Source organism: Kogia breviceps, chromosome 2 (genome assembly GCF_026419965.1).
Source record: "Kogia breviceps isolate mKogBre1 chromosome 2, mKogBre1 haplotype 1, whole genome shotgun sequence".
In the NCBI taxonomy this organism is placed as follows: domain Eukaryota; kingdom Metazoa; phylum Chordata; class Mammalia; order Artiodactyla; family Physeteridae; genus Kogia; species Kogia breviceps.
In genome coordinates this window covers 163,435,442-163,454,974 of record NC_081311.1, presented here as the reverse complement: position 1 = coordinate 163,454,974, position 19,533 = coordinate 163,435,442, and the positions used below count along the sequence as shown (strand labels likewise).

Below are 19,533 nucleotides of genomic sequence, written 5' to 3'. Positions count from 1 at the left end.
TTTATTATCCAGTTCTTCCTTTTCCCATAGATCTGAAGTGCATTCTGTCCTCTGATAAAATTTTGTATATAACTTGTGCCTTTTATGAAGTGAGATGTTTTGATAGGACCTATATTGATTTTTCTTCCTTACTTAGTCTTACATGAGGAGAAATCTGTTCATTCTTGACGTAGGTCATATTTATCGTTATTCTTGGTGTCCTTATTCTGGGTTTACCTTTTAGGTTTTAAAATCTCCTTTCGGCCTTTAAGCTAGAGGGCTGAGTGCTGTGTACTGTGTTACTGTGGTCTTTATTGTTTGTGGATCTGTTGTCTAAAGCAGGGATTTTCTGATCTCTTGTCTTTGTTATCTTTTTATAAGGGTGAGAATTTTTTCTTGCATGATCTGAAAGCCAGCAGTTTTGTACGCCACGGAGCCTACTGCTTATTGTTCTTCTAGGCTGAGCTTATCCAATGATTGACTTCATTTTTGTGGATCAGAGTACCTCTCAGCCCCACTGCCTGCTGGGAAGTGTGGTTTGTGGGCATTAAAGTAGAATTAGTACAAGAAGAGTACTGGCGTAGGAGAGTAGCTCCCAGCTGCTTTAGAAAGCAGTATGAGGGAGTAGTTTGCTTCCCTCTGTGTGCAAAGCCCAGACTGGGGTGGGAGGGGCACACATATTTTGGGATGAAATTCTGATTACTTCTCTCCTTCTTCGATTTAGATCTCAGATGAAATGGGGTTAGTTAGGAGATGTTTCTCCAGTTTTTTGATAAGCCATTGAACCATTTGTGGAGCTTCCAGGACCATGAAAATGTCACTGAGAAGACAATGAGCCAAGGAGGGTAAATCAGGAGTTGCTTATTTTCTGCCATTGTAATTTAGAAATCTTTAAAAAAAAGAACCCTCCCACCTCCCTCTGAGATGTCTGTGAGGTACCTTTCCTGGTGAACAACTCCATGGCTTCTGTCCACTTGGGGTTGGGTCATTTGAGTGAGATGCTGAGGTTACTGACTGAAGAGACTTTATTGGTTATGTGAAAATGACAACTGTCATGTAAATGTGTTCTGAGACTTGTGTGGCTTGGATATTGTTGATGGCTCAAGTTAATGGTGCCTTTGGTTAAACACTCATGTAGTATGTGGGGCATCAATTTGAATATTAAGCTGTGTAAGAGTCCCCTTTGGTCCAGTGAGTCATCAGCCTATAGACCTCTCCAGACTGTTGTTTTACAAATCAGAGTTAAATGCAGATGTCTTCTAGACGAACAATTTGGAACAATTTTCTACTGTGTTTTCTTGGTCATTGCTTCATCCTGCTAAGGAGCCTGATGGCAACTGGGTAGTGCCTGGGAGTATAATATTGTTGCAGCGTGTAATGCAGACATCTGTTACCATTTGTAATGCTCTACTTACTTGTTTACTTGTTTTTTAATCCATCTCCTCAATAGTCTTTAAGCAGTGGATGTATCTGTTTTATTCTCCATTGTGTGCCCAGAGCCTAATATAGTATCAGACATGAGACAGAGGCTTCATACATATTTGATGAATGATTGAAGAACTCGAAAGAGTCCCAGTACCTTCAGGTTATAGGGGGGTTATAAACTTACGTTTCTGACTTTTGTTGGCTAACCCACAACTTTAATTAACTGGGTTTCAAAACTCTTTCAGATATAGTAGAATTACTGAGTGTAATCCATGCTGTTGAGCAGGATTTGAACAAAATGGTGTTTCTGGAGAAGAAGCATTATTTGCATGTGAAATACATTTTCTAATGTCTTGCAAAAACAGTTGTTAGCTTCTAGCTTATCTAAATTTGATTCCTAGAAAGCAGCTGTAGTAAAACCTAAGAGCCCATGAGGAAGGACGGGATTTTCCTCCCGTTGGGCCCCACTACTCTCAGCCTTCCTGGGGCTTGGTGTTTCAGGGTCTAGGGTTATGTTGAGAGGGTTCCAGAGACTTAGACTTCAGTCTCAGGCTGGATCTGGAAATTCCTTTTTCTTGATTCTCTGAAGTGGAAAGATTCTCCCCTTCACTGCCATTCTGGCCTCCAACCCTCTTCCACTGAAGGAGAATCCAGTGGAATTGAATGGTCAAGACTCTGGGGCGGCGGCAGAGGAAGGTGAGAGCGGGAGTCTAGGGCTCTGGCCAGGGAGCAAAGACACTTAAGGAACCACAAGGAAGCAGAAGACAGGAAGGACTTCTCTCTGCCTCTCAAAGGGGTCATGTCTGGAAGTGGTGATTTAGGAAACAGTAAAATAACTCCCGGTACCATTTTCTGTATTTGGTGCTGCTGCTTTTTTTTTTTTTTTTGCGGTACGCTGGCCTCTCACTGCTGTGGCCTCTCCCGTTGCGGAGCGCGGGCTCAGCGGCCATGGCTCATGGGCCCAGCCGTTCCGCGGCATGTGGGATCCTCCCGGACTGGGGCACGAACCTGTGTCCCCTGCATCGGCAGGCGGACTCTCAACCACTGCGCCACCAGGGAAGCCCACTTCTTCTTTTAATAGTAAGATTATTCTGCTAATGGGCTGTATTTCTGTTTTCTCTGAAGTTGAAGGTTAGATTGTCTTCTGTGAGTGAGACAGATAGAGGCTGTCTGGAAATTTTGAGGAGAGTAAAGGAAATAAGAAATAGTTGTCATGGAAGTGGACCAGAGAGCTGCGTAAGGAAAACTTAGAAGGATTTCCAGGCAGCTGAGGGTCTGAGGTATTCCCATAGTAATATTTGAATTAACTGAGATAAGGAAGAGAAGGGTACAAAGTGATTCAGGGTGGTGTTTGGTTATGAAAGCTGGAGAGAAATACCAAATGACAAAAATAATACAGTTTAGTAATGAGCTTGATGTCCTTTATTCAAGAGAAATAATCCATGGATTGGGGGAGTTCAGTGCCCCACAAGCAGTGGAGCACTGTTCCTGAGGGATTTGGGGCAAGAGGGAGTTTCATAGAGAGTTAGAAGAGGCAGCAGGGAAGGAAGGCGTGATTGGCTAGGAGGTTGGGGACATCCTGGCTAGCAGATCCTGTTTTCTAGGGTAAGGGAAGCTGGTTAAAGCTAAGTTGGAGGACTGTGATTGATGTGTTAGGATACTTTGACAGATGTTTCCCATAAGGTGCAGGCTGTCTTAGGTTTAGATTTGTGAGGTGGTCTGGACCACTGGGGTGGTCTCCATTTTGTGGGTCCCGTTATACGAATTAATTTTATTAGTAGAGAATGTCAAGAAAGAGTGATAGTCAACAGTTAGAAATGCTAGGAAAAGAAATTCAAGAATGAGAAGTATTGCTTATAAAATGAAGGAGGTCACCGATGACCATGGAGAGGAGAGTTTCAGGCAAGATTTGAATCCTGAAGTCAGATTGCAGAAGTTTATGAAAGGAATGCATGACTATATTAAATTATATTTCCTCAGAATTTAGTGTAATTTTCAATTCATATTTACTCTTCCAAATCAGGGAGTAATTATTACACATCTAAGTTTAAAAGTAATTTATAATTGTGTTTACCATTTAAACAAAATTACTGGATATTATATTTAGATGACTTGAAACCATATAGTACTGCAGAGATGTAAATCTTGATGTAGTGTGGGGAAAATATACACATATATAAAGAAGCGTATTGAATTCAAGCATTTGTATATTCTGGTTCATCATCTGGAATTGAGTTTGAGCAACAAATAGAAGCCAACCTCTGTTATGTGGTGTCTACAAATATTAGTCTTTCTACTTCCTAGAGTGGAATGATTCAAAATAGTTGTGTTTTCTATAGTCTGCCACTTTTTAACAATAGCTTGAAATTTTTTGATCTTTTAAGATCTCATATAAATGTTTGTGAAAAATAGCATCTAGTTACTGTTTCTTTTCACATAAATTCCTGCCCCTATCTTTGGCTATAAGAGTTATTGTGTTTCTTCCTAATAAAATGAAGTGGGTGTGTCTCTTGGTTGTTTTCACGGTGAGACTTAGTTTTTTGTCCCTATGGTATTGCATTTCTTTGGCTCTTTCTTAACTTATTCAGCAGATAGAGCTGTTTACCTGGCTTGCTGTGATGGAGATGAGAAGAACATTTGGATTTTATTGAATTTCCTAGTTGCTCTTGCAGATTATGGACTTTTACTGGGCAAAAAGACAAATCCTTAGACTTTATCCTAATTGGAAGTTTGAATGTTTAGCACTGTCTTGCTTACATGCAAAAAATAAGGCATGAAAGATTTAAAATCTTTATTGATTTCATTAGAAGTTCTTTTTAGTTGTTAATCTTCTTGGGTGTAAATAAGGTTTAGCATCGTTATATTGACTGTATTTGTAATAAAACTGATTATCAGGACCAGGAAATGAAGTGTGGATGGAGACTACTAAGCAAGAATTAGGATCTAAGCCGGTCCGTCTACCTCTGCATGGCCAGGGCACTAGCCAGTAGATGAGTTAATCAGACTAGTGTCAGATTCCAGCCTGAGATTACAGACGGAGATACAGTTCAGAAAGGTAAGCAGGGAGCCAGGGTCAAGAGTACTGCCAGGGTCAGAGAACTGACAAAGAAACAAATCTTCTCTGACCGTTGAAAACCCAAGAATTGGGCAAGCCTCAGAAGTCAGTGTAGCCCAGCAGGTTACATTGTCGTCTTTCCTTTAAGGTCCTTTGCTCATCAGTGAAGCCTGTCAACTAGACCCTGACAAATGACTGTCCCCTCGAACCGCTGAATCATGCCTTCTCTTGCCTTTACCTGGTGGTTCACACACCTCGTGAGAAATGGTCCATGGGCCAGTTCAACCTAGAATATTATAGCATTGCCTGAAACAAGGTAGGTCGTTTGGTAAATATACTTTGCTTGCCATTTCTTGTAGGCTTTTCTGGGAAAATGTCTGTAGAAGCAACACTTATGAAAATTGCTTGTGTTATAATCTGCCTGCATAGGTAGAAACCTTAACCAAAAAGTGTTTTTTAATTTTTTTATTTTTGGTAGGAGCCGCGGTTTTTATCTACCGGGCCAAAGGGCCGGAGAGACCTAGACTCAAAACCAGGGTTCCGCACGCTGCCGTGGGCAAGTCAGGTTCGAACACTTGCAAAATAAAGAGCCCGCCTGAAAGGTGATCTGGCCCTCAGTTCCCTTGCCTGTGAAATGGGTACAGAGTTGTGGCGAGAACAAGGTTGCCCCAGTCCTAGATAAGGCAGGGTACGTGGAACGCACTGCTGAGTAAGAAGCAGGACAAAGACCTGGCGGGACGCAGCGGCCCCGGGAAGCAGGCACCCTGTTCCATCTGCCCAGAAAACTGACCATAGAGCACATGATGAGCAGAGAAGCGTCCCTGTCTTCGGCTGACTTCAGGGACCAGTCGTAGAGAGTGGGTACGTGGCGGGCCTGCACCCTCTGGGTGCGAACCACTTGACTTTTGTTGTCTTACTAGATCTTTCCAACAGCAGTGAGGGGTCAGTGTCATAGACGGGGAGACTGCTGAGGGCACACAGCCTGGAGTGAAGGAGCTGGGCTTGGACCCAGGTGTCAACCTGCTCAACCTGCAGGCCCTCCCCCAGGTGGCTCCTGCACCCTGAGGGGGCCTGTGCAGCACCTCCAGAAGGGACTCTGCCCTCCTCTGTGAGACCCACCTGTCACTTGTGTCCCCTCTATTTCCATCATCAGCACCAGTGTCATCACAACAGTGGTCATCACAACAGCTCCTGCCTCACTTTATGTTTTATATGGCCTAAAAAAAAAAAACCTTTTTAGATTTACTGAAAAGTTATGAGTACGGAGTGCCCTTATTACACTCCTCCCTGCCCGACATACACACACGATTTCCTTTATTATTATTATTATTTTTAAAAAAATTTTATTTTTTAACATCTTTATTGGAGTATAATTGCTTTACAATGGTGTGTTAGTTTCTGCTTTATAACAAAGTGAATCAATTATACATATACATATGTTCCCATATCACTTGCCTCTTGCATCTCCCTCCCTCCCACCCTCCCTATTCCACCCCTCTAGGTGGTCACAAAGCACCGAGCTGATCTCCCTATGCTATGCGGCCGCTTCCCACTAGCTATCTATTTTATGTTTGGTAGTGTATATATGTCCATGCCACTCTCTCACTTTGTCCCAGCTTACCCTTCCCCCTCCCCATATCCTCAAGTCCATTCTCTAGTAGGTCTGTGTCTTTATTCCCATCTTGCCCCTAGGTTCTCCATGACCATTTTTTTTCTTAGATTCCATATATATGTGTTAGCATATGGTATTTGTTTTTCTCTTTCTGACTTACTTCACTCTGTATGACTGACTCTAGGTCCATCCACCTCACTACAAATAACTCAATTACGTTCCTTTTTTTGGCTGAGTGATATTCCATTGTATATATGTGCCACTTCTTTATCCATTCATCTGTCGATGGACACTTAGGTTGCTCCCATGTCCTGGCTATTGTAAATAGAGCTGCAATGAACATTGTGGTACATGACTCTTTTTGAATTATGGTTTTCTCAGGGTATATGCCCAGTAGTGGGATTGCTGGGTTGTATGCTAGTTCTATTTTTAGTTTTTTGAGGAACCTCCATACTGTTCTCCATAGTGGCTGTATCAATTTACATTCACGCCAACAGTGTATGAGGGTTCCCTTTTCTCCACACCCTCTCCAGCATTTATTGTTTCTTGATTTTTTGATGATGGCCATTCTAACTGGTGTGAGATGATATCTCATTGTAGTTTTGATTTGTATCTCTCTAATGACTAGTGATGTTGAGCATTCTTTCATGTGTGTGTTGGCAATCTGTATATCTTCTTTGTAGAAATGTCTATTTAGGTCTTCTGCCCATTTTTGGATTGGACTGTTTGTTTTTTGAATATTGAGCTGCATGAGCTGCTTGCAAATTTTGGAGATTAATCCTTTGTCAGTTGCTTCATTTGCAAATATTTTCTCCCATTCTGAGAGTTGTCTTTTCGTCTTGTTTATGGTTTCCTTTGCTGTGCAAAAGCTTTTAAGTTTCATTAGGTCCCATTTGTTTATTTTTGTTTTTATTTCCATTTCTGTAGGAGGTGGGTCAAAAAGGATCTTGTTGTGATTTATGTCATAGAGTGTTCTGCCTATATTTTCCTCTAAGAGTCTGACAGTGTCTGGCCTTACATTTAGGTCTTTAATCCATTTTGAGTTTATTGTTGTGTATGGTGTTAGGGAGTGTTCTAATTTCATTGTTTTACATGTAGCTGTCCAGTTTTCCCAGCACCACTTATTGAAGAGGCTGTCTTTTCTCCACTGTATATTCTTGCCTCCTTTATCAAAGATAAGGTGACCATATGTGCGTGGGTTTATCTCTGGCCTTTCTATCCTGTTCCAATGATCTATATTTCTGTTTTTGTACCAGTACAATAGTGTCTTCATGACTGTAGCTTTATAGTATAGGCTAAAGTCCAGGAGCCTGATTTCTCCAGCTCCGTTTTTCTTTCTCAAGATTGCTTTGGCTATTTGGGATCTTTTGTGTTTCCATACAAATTGTGAATTTTTTTGTTCTAGTTCTGTGAAAAATGCCAGTGGTAGTTTGATAGGGATTGCATTGAATGTGTAGATTGCTTTGGGTAGTATAGCCATTATCAAAATGTTGATTCTTCCAATCCAAGAATATGGTATATCTCTCCATCTATTTGTATCATCTTTAATTTCTTTCATCAGTTTCTTATAATTTTCTGCATACAGGTGTTTGTCTCCTTAGGTAGGTTTATTCCTAGATATTTTATTTTTTTTGTTGCAATGGTAAATGGGAGTGTTTCCTTAATTTCACTTTCAGATTTTTCATCATTAGTGTATAGGAATGCTAGAGATTTCTGTGCATTAATATTTTATCCTGCTACTTTACCAAATTCATTGATTAGCTCTAGTAGTTTTCTGGTGGCATCTTTAGGATTCTCTGTGTATAGTACCATGTCATCTGCAAACAGTGACAACTTTACTTCTTCTTTTTCTGATTTGCATTCCTTTTATTTCTTTTTCTTCTCTGATTGCTGTGGCTAAAACTTCCAAAACTATGTTGAATAATAGTGGTGACAGTGGGCAACCTTGTCTTGTTCCTGATCTTAGTGGAAATGGTTTCAGTTTTTCACCATTGAGAACGATGTTGGTTGTGGGTTTGTCATATACGGACTTTATTATGTTGAGGAAAGTTCCCTCTGTGCCTACTTTCTGGAAGGTTTTTATCATAAATAGGTGTTGAATTTTGTTGAAAGCTTTCTCTGCATCTATTGAGGTGGTCATATGGCTTTTTTCCTTCAATTTGTTAATATGGTGTATCACATTGAATGATTTGCATATATTGAAGAATCCTTGCATTCCTGGGATAAACCCCACTTGATCATGGTGTATGATCCTTTTAATGTGCTGTTGGATTCTGTTTGCTATATTTTGTTGAGGATTTTTGCATCTAAGTTCATCAGCGATATTGGTGTGTAGTTTTCTTTCTTTGTGACATCTTTGGTTTTGTTATCAGGGTGATGGTGGCCTCGTAGAATGAGTTTGGGAGTGTTCCTCCCTCTGCTATCTTTTGGAAGAGTTTGAGAAGGACAGGTGTTAGCTCTTCTGTAAATGTTTGATAGAATTCACCTGTGAAGCCATCTGGTCCTGGGCTTTTGTTTGTTGGAAGATTTTAGATCACAGTTTCAATTTCAGTGCTTCTGATTGGACTGTTTATATTTTCTATTTCTTCTTGCTTCAGTCTCGGAAGGTTGTGGTTTTCTAAGAATTTGTCCATTTCTTCCAGGTTGTCCATTTTATTGGCATAGAGTTGCTTGTAGTAATCTCTCATGATGCTTTGTATTTCTGCAGTGTCAGTTGTTACTTCTTTTTCGTTTCTAATTCTATTGATTTGAGTCTTCTCCCTTTTTTTCTTGATGAGTCTGGCTAAAGGTTTATCAATTTTGTTTATCTTCTCAACGAAGCAGCTTTTAATTTTATTGATCTTTGCTATTGTTTCCGTCATTTCATTTATTTCTGATCTGATCTTTATGATTTCTTTCCTTCTGCTAACTTGGGGTGTTTTTTTTTTTTTTTTTGGTTCTTCTTTCTCTAATTGCTTTAGGTGTAAGGTTAAGTTGTTTATTTGAGATGTTTCTCGTGTCTTAAGGTAGGATTGTATTGCTATAAGCTTCCTTCTTAGAACTGCTTTTGCTGCATCCCATAGGTTTTGGGTCGTCGTGTTTTCATTGTCATTTGTTTCTAGGTATTTTTTGATCTCCTCTTTGATTTCTTCAGTGATCTCTTGGTTATTAAGTAGTGTGTTGTTTAGCATCCATGTGTTTGTATTTTTTACAGACTTTTTCCTATAATTGATATCTAATCTCATAGCGTTGTGGTTGGAAAAGATACTTGATATGATTTCAATTTTCTTAAATTAACCAAGGCTTGATTTGTGACCCAAGATATGATCTATCCTGGAGAATGTTCCATGAGCACTTGGGAAGAATGTGTATTCTGTTTTTTTTGGAAGGAATGTCCTATAAATATTAATTAAGTCCATCTTTTTGAATGTAACATTTAAAGCTTGTGTTTCCTTATTCAGTTTCATCTTGGATGATCTGTCCATTGGTGAAAATGGGGTGTTAAAGTCCCCTACTATGATTGTGTTACTGTCAATTTCTTCTTTTATGGCTGTTAGTATTTGCCCTATGTATTGAGGTGCTTATGTTGGGTGCATAAATATTTAAAATTGTTATATCTTCTTCTTGGATCAATCCCTTGATTGTTATGTAGTATCCTTCCTTGTCTCTTGTAATAGTCTTTATTTTAAAGTCTATTTTGTCTGATATGAGAATTACTACTCCACCTTTCTTTTGATTTCCGTTTGTGTGGAATATCTTTTTCCATCCCCTAACTTTCAGTCTGTGTGTGTCCCTAGGTCTGAAGTGGGTCTCTTGTAGACAGCATATAGACAGACAGGTCTTATTTTTGTATCCATTCAGCCAGTCTATGTCTTTTGGTTGGAGCATTTAATCCATTTACACTTAAGGTAATTAATAATATGTATGTTCCTATGACCATTTTCTTAATTATTTTGGGTTTGTTATTGTAGGTCTTATCCTTCTCTTGTGTTTCTTGCCTAGAGAAATTCCTTTAGCATTTGTTGCAAAGCTGGTTTGGTGGTGCTGAATTCTCTTAGCTTTTGCTTGTCTGTAAAGGTTTTAATTTCTCCGTCAAATCTGAATGAGATCCTTGCTGGGTAGAGTAATCTTGGTTGTAGTCTTTTCTCCTTCATTACTTTAAATATGTCCTGCCACTCCTTTCCTGGCTTGCAGAGTTTCTGCTGAAAGATCAGCTGTTAACCTTATGGGCATTCCCTTGTGCGTTATTTGTTATTTTTCCCTTGCTGCTTTTAATATTTTTTCTTTGTATTTAATTTTTGATAGTTTGATTAATATGTGTCTTGGCCTGTTTCTCCTTGGATTCATGCTGTATGGGACTCTCTGTGCTTCCTGGACTTGATTAACTCTTTCCTTTCCCATATTAGGTAAATTTTCAACTTTAATCTCCTCAAATATTTTCTCAGTCCCCCTTTTTTTCTCTTCTTCTTCTGGGACCCCTATAATTAGAATGTTGGTGAGTTTAATGTTGTCTCAGAGGTCTCTGAGACTGTCCTCAATTGTTTTCATTCTTTTTTCTTTATTCTGCTCTGCAGTAGTTATTTCCACTATTTTATCTTCCAGGTCACTTATCCATTCTTCTGCCTCAGTTATTCTGCTATTGATCCCTTTTTGGGAATGTTTAATTTCATTTATTGTGCTGTTCATCATTGTTTGTTTTCCCTTTAGTTCTTCTCGGTCCTTGTTAAACGTTTCTTGTATTTTCTCTATTCTCTTTCCAAGATTTTGGATCATCTTTACTATCATTATTCTAAATTCTTTTTCACGTAGACTGTCTATATCCTCTTCATTTGTTTGGTCTGGTGGGTTTTTGTCTTGCTCCTTCATCTGCTGTGTGTTTCTTTGTCTTCATCATTTTGCTTATCTTACTGTGTTTGGGGTCTCCTTTTCTCAGGCTGCAGGTTCATAGTTCCCGTTGTTTTTTGGTGTCTGTCCCCAGTGGCTAAGGTTGGTTCAGTGGGTTGTGTAGGCTTCCTGGTGGAGGGGACTAGTGCCTGTGTTCTGGTGGATGAGGCTGGATCTCGTCTTTCTGGTGGCCAGGTCCATGTCTGGTGGTGTGTTTTGGGGTGTCTGTGGCCTTATTATGATTTTAGGCAGCCTCTCTGCTAATGTATGGGGTTGTGTTCCTGTCTTGCTAGTTGTTTGGCATAGGGTGTCCTGCACTGTAGCTTGCTAGTCACTGAGTGAATCTGGGTGGTGGCTTTGAGATGGAGATCTCTGGGAGATTTTTGCCGTTTGATATTATGTGGAGCTGGGTGGTCTCTTGTGGACCAATGTCCTGAACTTGGCTCTCCCACCTCAGAGGCACAGCCCTGATGCCTGGCTGGAGCACCAAGAGCCTTTCATCCACACGACTCAGAATAAAAGGGAGAAAAAGAAAGAAAGAAAGAAAGAAGATAATATTAAGAAAAACTAAAGTAAACTAAAATCAAGTTATTAAAAGAAAAAATAATTATTAACAAAAAATTTTTAAAAAGTAATTAACCCCCCCCCCCAAAACAGACATACAGAACCCTAGGACAAATGGTGAACGCAAAGCTATACAGACAAAATCATACAGAGAAGCATACACATACACACTCACAAAAAGAAAAAGGGGGAAAAAAATACATATCTTTGCTCCCAAAGTCCACCTCCTCAATTTGGATGATTCGTTGTCTCTTCAGGTATCCCACAGATGCAGGGTACATCACGTTGATTGTGGAGATTTAATCCGCTGCTCCTGAGGCTGCTGGGAGAGATTTCCTGTTCTCTTCTTTGTTCGCACAGCTCCCAGGGTTTAGCTTTGGATTTGGCCCCGCCTCTGCGTGTAGATCACCTGAGGGCGTCTGTTCTTCGCTCAGACAGGACGGGGTTAAAGGACCAGCTGCTTCGGGAGCTCAGGTGGTGGGGAGGGAGGGGTACGGATGCAGGGCGACCCTGCGGCAGCAGAGGCCGGCATGACGTTGCACCAGCATGAGGCGCGCCATGCGTTCTCCCGGGGAAGTTGTCTCTGGATCCCGGGACCCTGGCAGTGGCGGGCTGCACAGGCTCCCAGGGGGGAAGGTGTGGAGAGTGACCTGTGCTCGCACACAGGCTTCTTGGTGGCGGCAGCCGCAGCCTTAGCGTCTCATGCCCGTCTCTGGGGGTCCGCGCTGATAGCCTCGGCTCGCTGCTGTCTCTGGAGCTCCTTTACGCGGCGCGCTTAACCCTCTCCTCGTGCTCCAGGAAGCAAAGAGAGAAGAAAAGGTCTCTTGCCTCTTTGGCAGCTGCAGACTTTTCCTGGACTCCCTCCCGGCTGGCCGTGGCTCACTAGCCCCTTCAGGCTGTGTTCACGCAGCCAACCCCAGTCTTCTCCCTGGGATCTGACCTCCGAAGCCCGAGCCTCAGCTCCCAGCCCCCGACCGCCCCGGCGGGTGAGCAGACAGGCCTCTCGGGCTGGTGAGTGCTGGTCGGCACCGATCCTCTGTGCGGGAATCTCTCCGCTTTGCCCTCCGCACCCTGTTACTGCGCTCTTCTCTGTGGCTCCGAACCTTTCCCCTTTCGCCAACCCCCGTCGCCACCTGTCAAGGGGCTTCCTAGTGTGTGGAAACCTTTCCTCCTTCACAGCTCCCTCCCAGAGGTGCAGGTCCCATCCCTATTCTTTGTCTCTGTTTTTTTCTTTTCTCTTTTGCTCTACCCAGGTACGTGGGGGGTTTCTTGCCTTTTGGGAGGTCTGAGGTCTTCTGCCAGCGTTCAGTAGGTGTTCTGTAGGAGTTGTTCCACATGTCGATGAATTTCTGATGTATTTGTGGGGAGGAAGGTGATCTCCGTGTACTACTCTTCCGCCATCCTGAAGCTCCTTCCTTTATTATTAACATCTTACATTAGTGGTACATTTGCAACAATTGATAATACGGTATTGATACATTATTCACTAGAGTCCATAGTTTGTTCAGGTTTTCTTAGTTTTTCCCCCCGCTGTGTTTCTTCTGTGTCAGTATGCCATCAAGGATACTACATCACATGTAATTGTCTACCTCACTTTTTTTCATTCTGAAGGTGCGGTATTGAGAGAGGAGGTTAAAGAAGCACATAATTGCTTAACTTGTCCTTGGCTTTAAGTGAGTAAAAGGGAAGGGGCTGCTGCTGGGGGCTGCGTTTTTGTGTTGTGTCTGATGGGTGACAGCCGAGTGGGGTGCTGGGTCCTGGGGAAAGGCATGGCCCTAAGGAGGGGCTTCCCTCCAGAGCGAGCCTTTTCAGAGCAGCCCCTTGGGTTAGGGTGATGGGAAGTTATTGTTTAGAGAATACAAAATTTCTGTCTTGGGTGATGGAAACATTCTGGTCATGGATAGTGGTGATGGTTGCACAGATTTACTTAATGCCACTGATTGTACACATAAAAATGGTTAAAATGTTTAGGATTTATGTATATTTTACCACAATGCTTTTTAAAGCTGAAGAAATAAAGATGCGATTTAATTAATTTATTTTTGGCTACATTGGGTCTTCGTTGCTGCACGTGGGCTTTCTGTACTGTAGTTGCAGCGAGTGGGGGCTACTCTTCCTCACAGTGTGTGGGCTTCTCCTGTGGTGGCTTCTCCTCCTGTGGAGCACGAGCTCTAGGTGCACGGACTTCAGTAGTTGTGGCACGTGGGCTCAGTAGTTGTGGCTCATGAGCTCTAGAGCACAGGCTCAGTCGTTGTGGCTCACGGGCTTCGTTAGTTGCTCCACGGCATGTGGGATCTTCCTGGACTAGGGATCGAACCGGAGTCCCCTGCATTGGCAGGCGGATTCTTAACCACTCTGCCATCAGGGAAGTCCCCTACAGATATGATTTTGCTGTAGATATTGAAGGATATGCAGATGTTAAAAGTGAGTGAGAATGGTAAAAATTGGAGAAAATATAGTTTTGAATGGCAAAATTGGATTTAGGTTAATGAAGTATTCTTTGCAACCATTAAAATGTAAATATATGGATAAATCTTACAAACATGTTAAGGGATGGAACATTCTAAATAATATCTTACAATATAATTCCACTCAGATGCAGTTCAAAAACGGGTACAACAAAACTATACTCTTTTTGGTATGTATTCAGAAGTGTAAAACTATGAAGGGAAGAGGAAGTCATTTTCCTATAAGTAACGATAGTGATGCTTGCTAGAGGAAGGAAGGATTTGTGATCGGGAAGGGGCTCCTGGCTACTGACAGTGTTCTGTTTTTGACCCAAATGGCAATTACACAGGTGCTTGCTTTATAATTATTTGTTACACTGCATATTTATGTCTTATGCATTTTCTTTATCTATTTTCCAGTAAAAAACCTTTAAAAAGGATGTAATGGCTACTGTAGTAAAGTATGGTTTCAGATTTAAAGGGCTTCTAAGTTTGTGTTATGGGTTGAATGATGTCCCCCCCCTTAAATGCGTATATTGAAGTCCTAGTCCCCCAGTACCTCGGAATGTGACCTTATTTGCAAAGAGTGTCTTCACAGAGGTAATCAAGTTAAAATCAGGTGATTAAGGTGGACCGTAATCCAGTTTGGATGGTGTCCTTGTAAGAATAGGAAATTTCAACACAGAGACACACTTGGAGGGAAGATGTTGTGAAGAGACATAAGAGGAAGATGGCCAACTGCACTATAAGTCAAGGAGAGAGGCCAGGAACAGATTCTCCCTCACGGCCCTCAGAAGGCACTGATCGGCCAGCCCCTTACCTTGACTGTGGAGTTTTGGCCTCCGGCACTGTGAGACATTATACTTCTGTGGCTTAAGACGCCCAGTTTGTGGTATTCATTACACCAATCCTAACAAATACAAATGCAGTTTGGAAAACTAATAAGGACTTTATGTTTTAATCGGTGGCTTTACTTATCACAATGACCTGTTTTGGGGGCTTTCAAAGTAGAGCAGGGACAGCTACTTTTCCCAAGTGACTCAGAATCTCTAATTAAAGTGATTGAAGAAGGCTGGGGACAGACGTGTTTTAGTCTCAGGTCATCCAGCTTTGTTTAATATAACAGTTGTCTAATTATCTGTCAGCATTGACTATTTTTTGCCTTTTCTCTTTTTGTAAACATCTGTCTTTTTTCTGTAGTGACTTCATAGTGGATTTGTTATTGGTGTTATTTAAACAATGAGTTGAGTTCCTGTATGAAAGTCACCCCTACCATGAAGAACAGACCTCACTCAAGGACCGTCAGGTGATGAGAGATGCACAGGGAAGGAGACCCCGAAATGATGTACAACATGATGTACAGCAGGATAATTCCACCCAGTTGCCCCTCAGTTGCTGGTGTAGAGATCAGTTTCTTTGCTGCCCTGGAAGCTAGGCATGATCATGTGACAAAGTCTGGCCGATGGGTTAAGGATGTGCTCTCCATTTCTTTTTCTCCTTCTTGCTGACTGGGATATGCCAAGACTTGAAATAGCCATCTGGAGTTAGAAGTGGACACTATTCCTGCCTGGCCTGGTTACCTCTGGATTGTTAAATGTGAAGACATGAATATGTCTCTTCTTCAAGCCACTTTTCTTTTCAGTTTCGGTGTAATAGCACCTGACTCTATACCCCCAACTAATATACTCCAGTAGTTAGAGGTAGGTGAGGGCTATAGGTCTCCCACCAGTGGCCCCGCTCCCAGATATGAAAGCAAATGTTAATTTGTGAGAGGGCTTGCTTAAGAGGTTCACTTGAGGAAAACATGATAATATTGTAGAGGCAGGATTCAGTTAAACTTAGAGTTAGCATTGGGCAACCACAGTCTTCCAAATAAACTGTGCCTCAGTGCAGAATCCAGCCGGGGCCAGGTTTCTGAGTCCAGCCTTGTGAATGTGCTAGGTTGTACCCCTTCGTGGAATTTTGGGGTGCCCCTGAAGTATTTCTAGCCAGTTCACAAGTCTTGAACATCTTAAATTTCAACAACAAAAACCGATTTCTAATGTCTATTTTGATAGCAGACAACCTCAGCTCTTGAGTGGAGGTAAAGATGGTTGGAAAACTTACAGTAGCTGTCTTTTTTTAAAAAAAATTATTTAGTTATATATGGCTCTGTTGGTTCTTCGTTTCTATGCGAGGGCTTTCTCTAGTTGTGGCAAGCGGGGGCCACTCTTCATCGCGGTGAGCGGGCCTCTCACTATGGCGGCCTCTCTTGTTGCGGAGCACAGGCTCCAGATGCGCAGGCTTAGTAATTGTGGCTCATGGGCCCACTTGCTCTACGGCATGTGGGATCTTCCCAGACCAGGGCTCAAACCCGCGTCCCCTGCATTGGCAGATAGATTCTCAGCCACTGTGCCACCAGGGAAGCCCCCAGTAACTGTCTTTTAATGTGGCCTTTTGATTAATTGGGTCGTCTAACTATATTGTAAAGGAAATTTCAGACCACATCATAGTAGCTGTAGTACTTTCCTGATACTTAGCTTCTTGCTGTGTTGTCTTCTCTCTTTCTCTTCAGTCCTAGATACTTCCTTCTGCCTAGAGTCTTCAGAGCTTTTGATTATTCCTGGCGTTTCCTGTTTTAGAGTTTGTTTTTATTTTCTCTAGATTTTTTTGTTTTTTTTGGTGTGTGTGTGTGTTTGTGTGTGTGTGCCTTTCTATTATATGACAACTTTCTCTGTACAAGTTGCATTCAAATACCCTGAGAAAGGATCTTATTGAGTTGCTCGATCACTGTTCAGTACATGTTATCCCTCCTGGGGTTGAGCTTTCATGGCTGGCCACCTTGTAGGCCAGTGGCCTTTCTCATGTCTGGTCTGGAGCTGACATCTTTAGGTCAGGCACCAAACCCTGGTCCAGATAGTTGTAGCCAGGGTTGCAGGATAAATTTTACAAAGGTTGAATGCTTGTGCACAAGAAGCTGTATCTGGACCCTGTCCTTGAAGGGAGGGCAGACACCAAGCTTCTAAGACTCCTCTCCAATACTTTCCTTCATGCTTGAAACTGAATAGTGACATAAAGGTCACAAACCAGATATTCTGGTAAAAATCGGACAAGTGTAAAATCCACTCAACTAATGTTTATAGAGCATCTGCTAGACAAAGTGCTAGACTAGTCATGAAGTCATCCAAAGAGCTGAGTTTAGTGGGGGAGACATGTAAACAAATGATGACAACAGCTTGAGGAGAAAACAACTGTTTGCTTCTCTCTAAGGCATTGGTTAATTAGGACAAGGAACTGGAAAGTGGCACTAGGGGGAGGCCCTCAGAGAATCTAACCACAGACAGGATTTGTGTCTGAGTGGAGGAAGTAATACACTGCAGCCTTTATTTGCATAAAAATAGCTATAATAGGAGCTAAACTTACAAAGATACATACTTCTGTCTTGTCCTGTGAACTTCTTATAGAATTAAGCATAAACAACTCCTTGTAACTAAAACAATTTGGATTTAAAGAACCCACCTTAAAGTATAAGAACTATGTGTTCACCTTAATTGAAGATATCACTGATGTATCCTGATAGTTGGAAACCGTTGACTATGTAATTTTGCTACAGTAAATGATTTTTTTGATGCTAGAATTCACTGGAAGGAATCCATACCACTTAACCTGGAGGATTTATGAGTTCTCTTGGGTGCCACAGAAGTCAACAATCTATTAAGTGGTTTTCTATTACTCTCGGTTCTTGGGATCCAGTGATGTGTCACCTTAAGGACTTGGGAGCTAGGGATATAGGATTGCCCTCTGAGAGTTAAATGGAGCAGAGACAGAATGACTGCAGACCTGCCAGGTGGATTAGCTATATGAGTCTGGTTTAAAAGAGAATGTGTCAGTACAACTGAGGTTAGTCAGGTGTCAAAGGATAGACGGGTGACCAGGATGAGCCCTGGCCTGCCCTGGTGTAGACACAGATGCATTAAACTACTTTAAATGAATGCTGATTGAATATTCAAGTCATATTATAAACTCTTCTTAGTCCAATTCCATTTTCTCTGTCAAAACTCTTATGTATTAATCAGGACTTCTTGTTGTTTGTGAGAGATAGAAATCCACCTCAAAGTGGCTCAAGCAAAGGAGGGAATTCACTGTTTCCAGTAAATGAAAAGTTCAAGGAGGATCCTGGTTGACTCTGATGTTTTAACGGTATTGTCAGGCAATGTCTCCTTCCATCTCTTCGTTTGGCTCACCTGTTGGGTTCATCTTCAGTCAGTGCTCTCTCCTCAAGGTGGCTCTCTGTATCTCCCAACTCATATCCTCATGGTTTAGCAAACCTAACAATTGCTGGGGCAGTTTCAGCCCCATGACTGGCCAGACCTGGGACATGTGCCCACCCAACCATCTAAACCATAGATTTAATGGAGGGCGAGTCATTCTCAGAAGTAAAATTTTCAGAGTAAAGAGTAATGGATTTGGATAGGCAGAGATGGCAGTTTTCCTCTGTTGTTCTATTATTCGATTTCCATGTGATGTGTCTGTAAGGAAGAAAATGCACTTGCCTCCATGTTAACTGTTTTCAGGCACCTTGACAGAGTTTTCCCTGTAAATTAATACGCTGACATTCTCTGTGGGTATGTGTTTACACACATACACCCACGCACACACACATGTGGATCTTATGAGTTACAATCGGTGAATTTGCTCCCTGAGAGAAGGGTCTGCTCTGAATGTGGCAACCAAGAAGTCAGGCTCCAGAGGCTCCCAGACTGAGATGCAAAGTCTGCACTTGGGCAAAGACTGTGAGACCAGTGTGAGACCCCATGGAGGTCTCCTTTCCCTTGCTGTTTTCCCTTGCTTTTTCCTTTTGAATTCCCGCACCATTTACCACACTGTGTGTGTGGCATGCCAATTTTAAAAAAGGGCACGGCAACAGGAAGACTGGAATTGCCACACCAGATCAGACCTGTCATCCAGCCAGCTTTGTATGTAACATAAATACTCTCTAGAGACCTCTGCTTTGACTTGCTCTTTGAGAAGCAGCACTATTATTTTTCCTGCTCCTACTTCATGCTGTGCAAATTTGACTCTGGATGGCAGTCATTTCCAGGAATGGTACCTGTGGAATCGTGAGGTAATTTTGCAGCAGTGGGCTGAGACTTTCTGGGGGTTTGTTAGCTGGACTTGTCAGCTAACAAACTGACAACTTTGTTAGTTGTTTCCACGCACAACTAGGGGAGAGGAGGGGCGAGGCTGAGGGGGAGTTGGTGTGTAAGCCGGGAGAGAAGGGGGGGGTGGCTGTTCAGGCCTAGCATCTCCCTGTTTCTCCCCTTCCTGTCCCTATAACAGTGAAGAACTCCTGTTCCTCAGCTCAGGGACAGACAGAACTTCACTAACCACTCTTGCCTGCCCCAGATGGTAAACATTTTCATCTGGTTTTTCAAGGTCCCGTGAGGCTCCGGAGGGTGGCCAACTCTAGTTGGGTAATTCATCCTTCTGGGGACGGGGCTGGAGGCCTCGCCTGTGTTAGGGCTTGGGCAAGGAGCAAAGCTGTTCTGGTCTTGCTTTGATGGAGCTGTGCCAGTTCTTTTGAGGAAAAATCAGTCTCTTTCCTTTCA

General features: G+C 42.2%; 1 protein-coding gene across 2 annotated transcripts in view; it reads left to right on the top strand.

Moving 5' to 3' along the window:
- The window catches only part of HECW2 (HECT, C2 and WW domain containing E3 ubiquitin protein ligase 2), a 408,801-nt gene that overhangs the window by 38,571 nt on the left and 350,697 nt on the right, over positions 1–19,533 (top strand). Inside the window, exon 1 of one of the 2 annotated variants that reach the window (XM_067026482.1) lies at positions 4,684–4,775. The exons of the other annotated variant lie outside the window; for it this stretch is intronic. The gene's annotated coding sequence lies outside the window, so the exon portion shown is untranslated. Of the gene's footprint in view, positions 1–4,683; positions 4,776–19,533 lie in introns of those variants that run through there. 2 annotated transcript variants of the gene reach the window in all.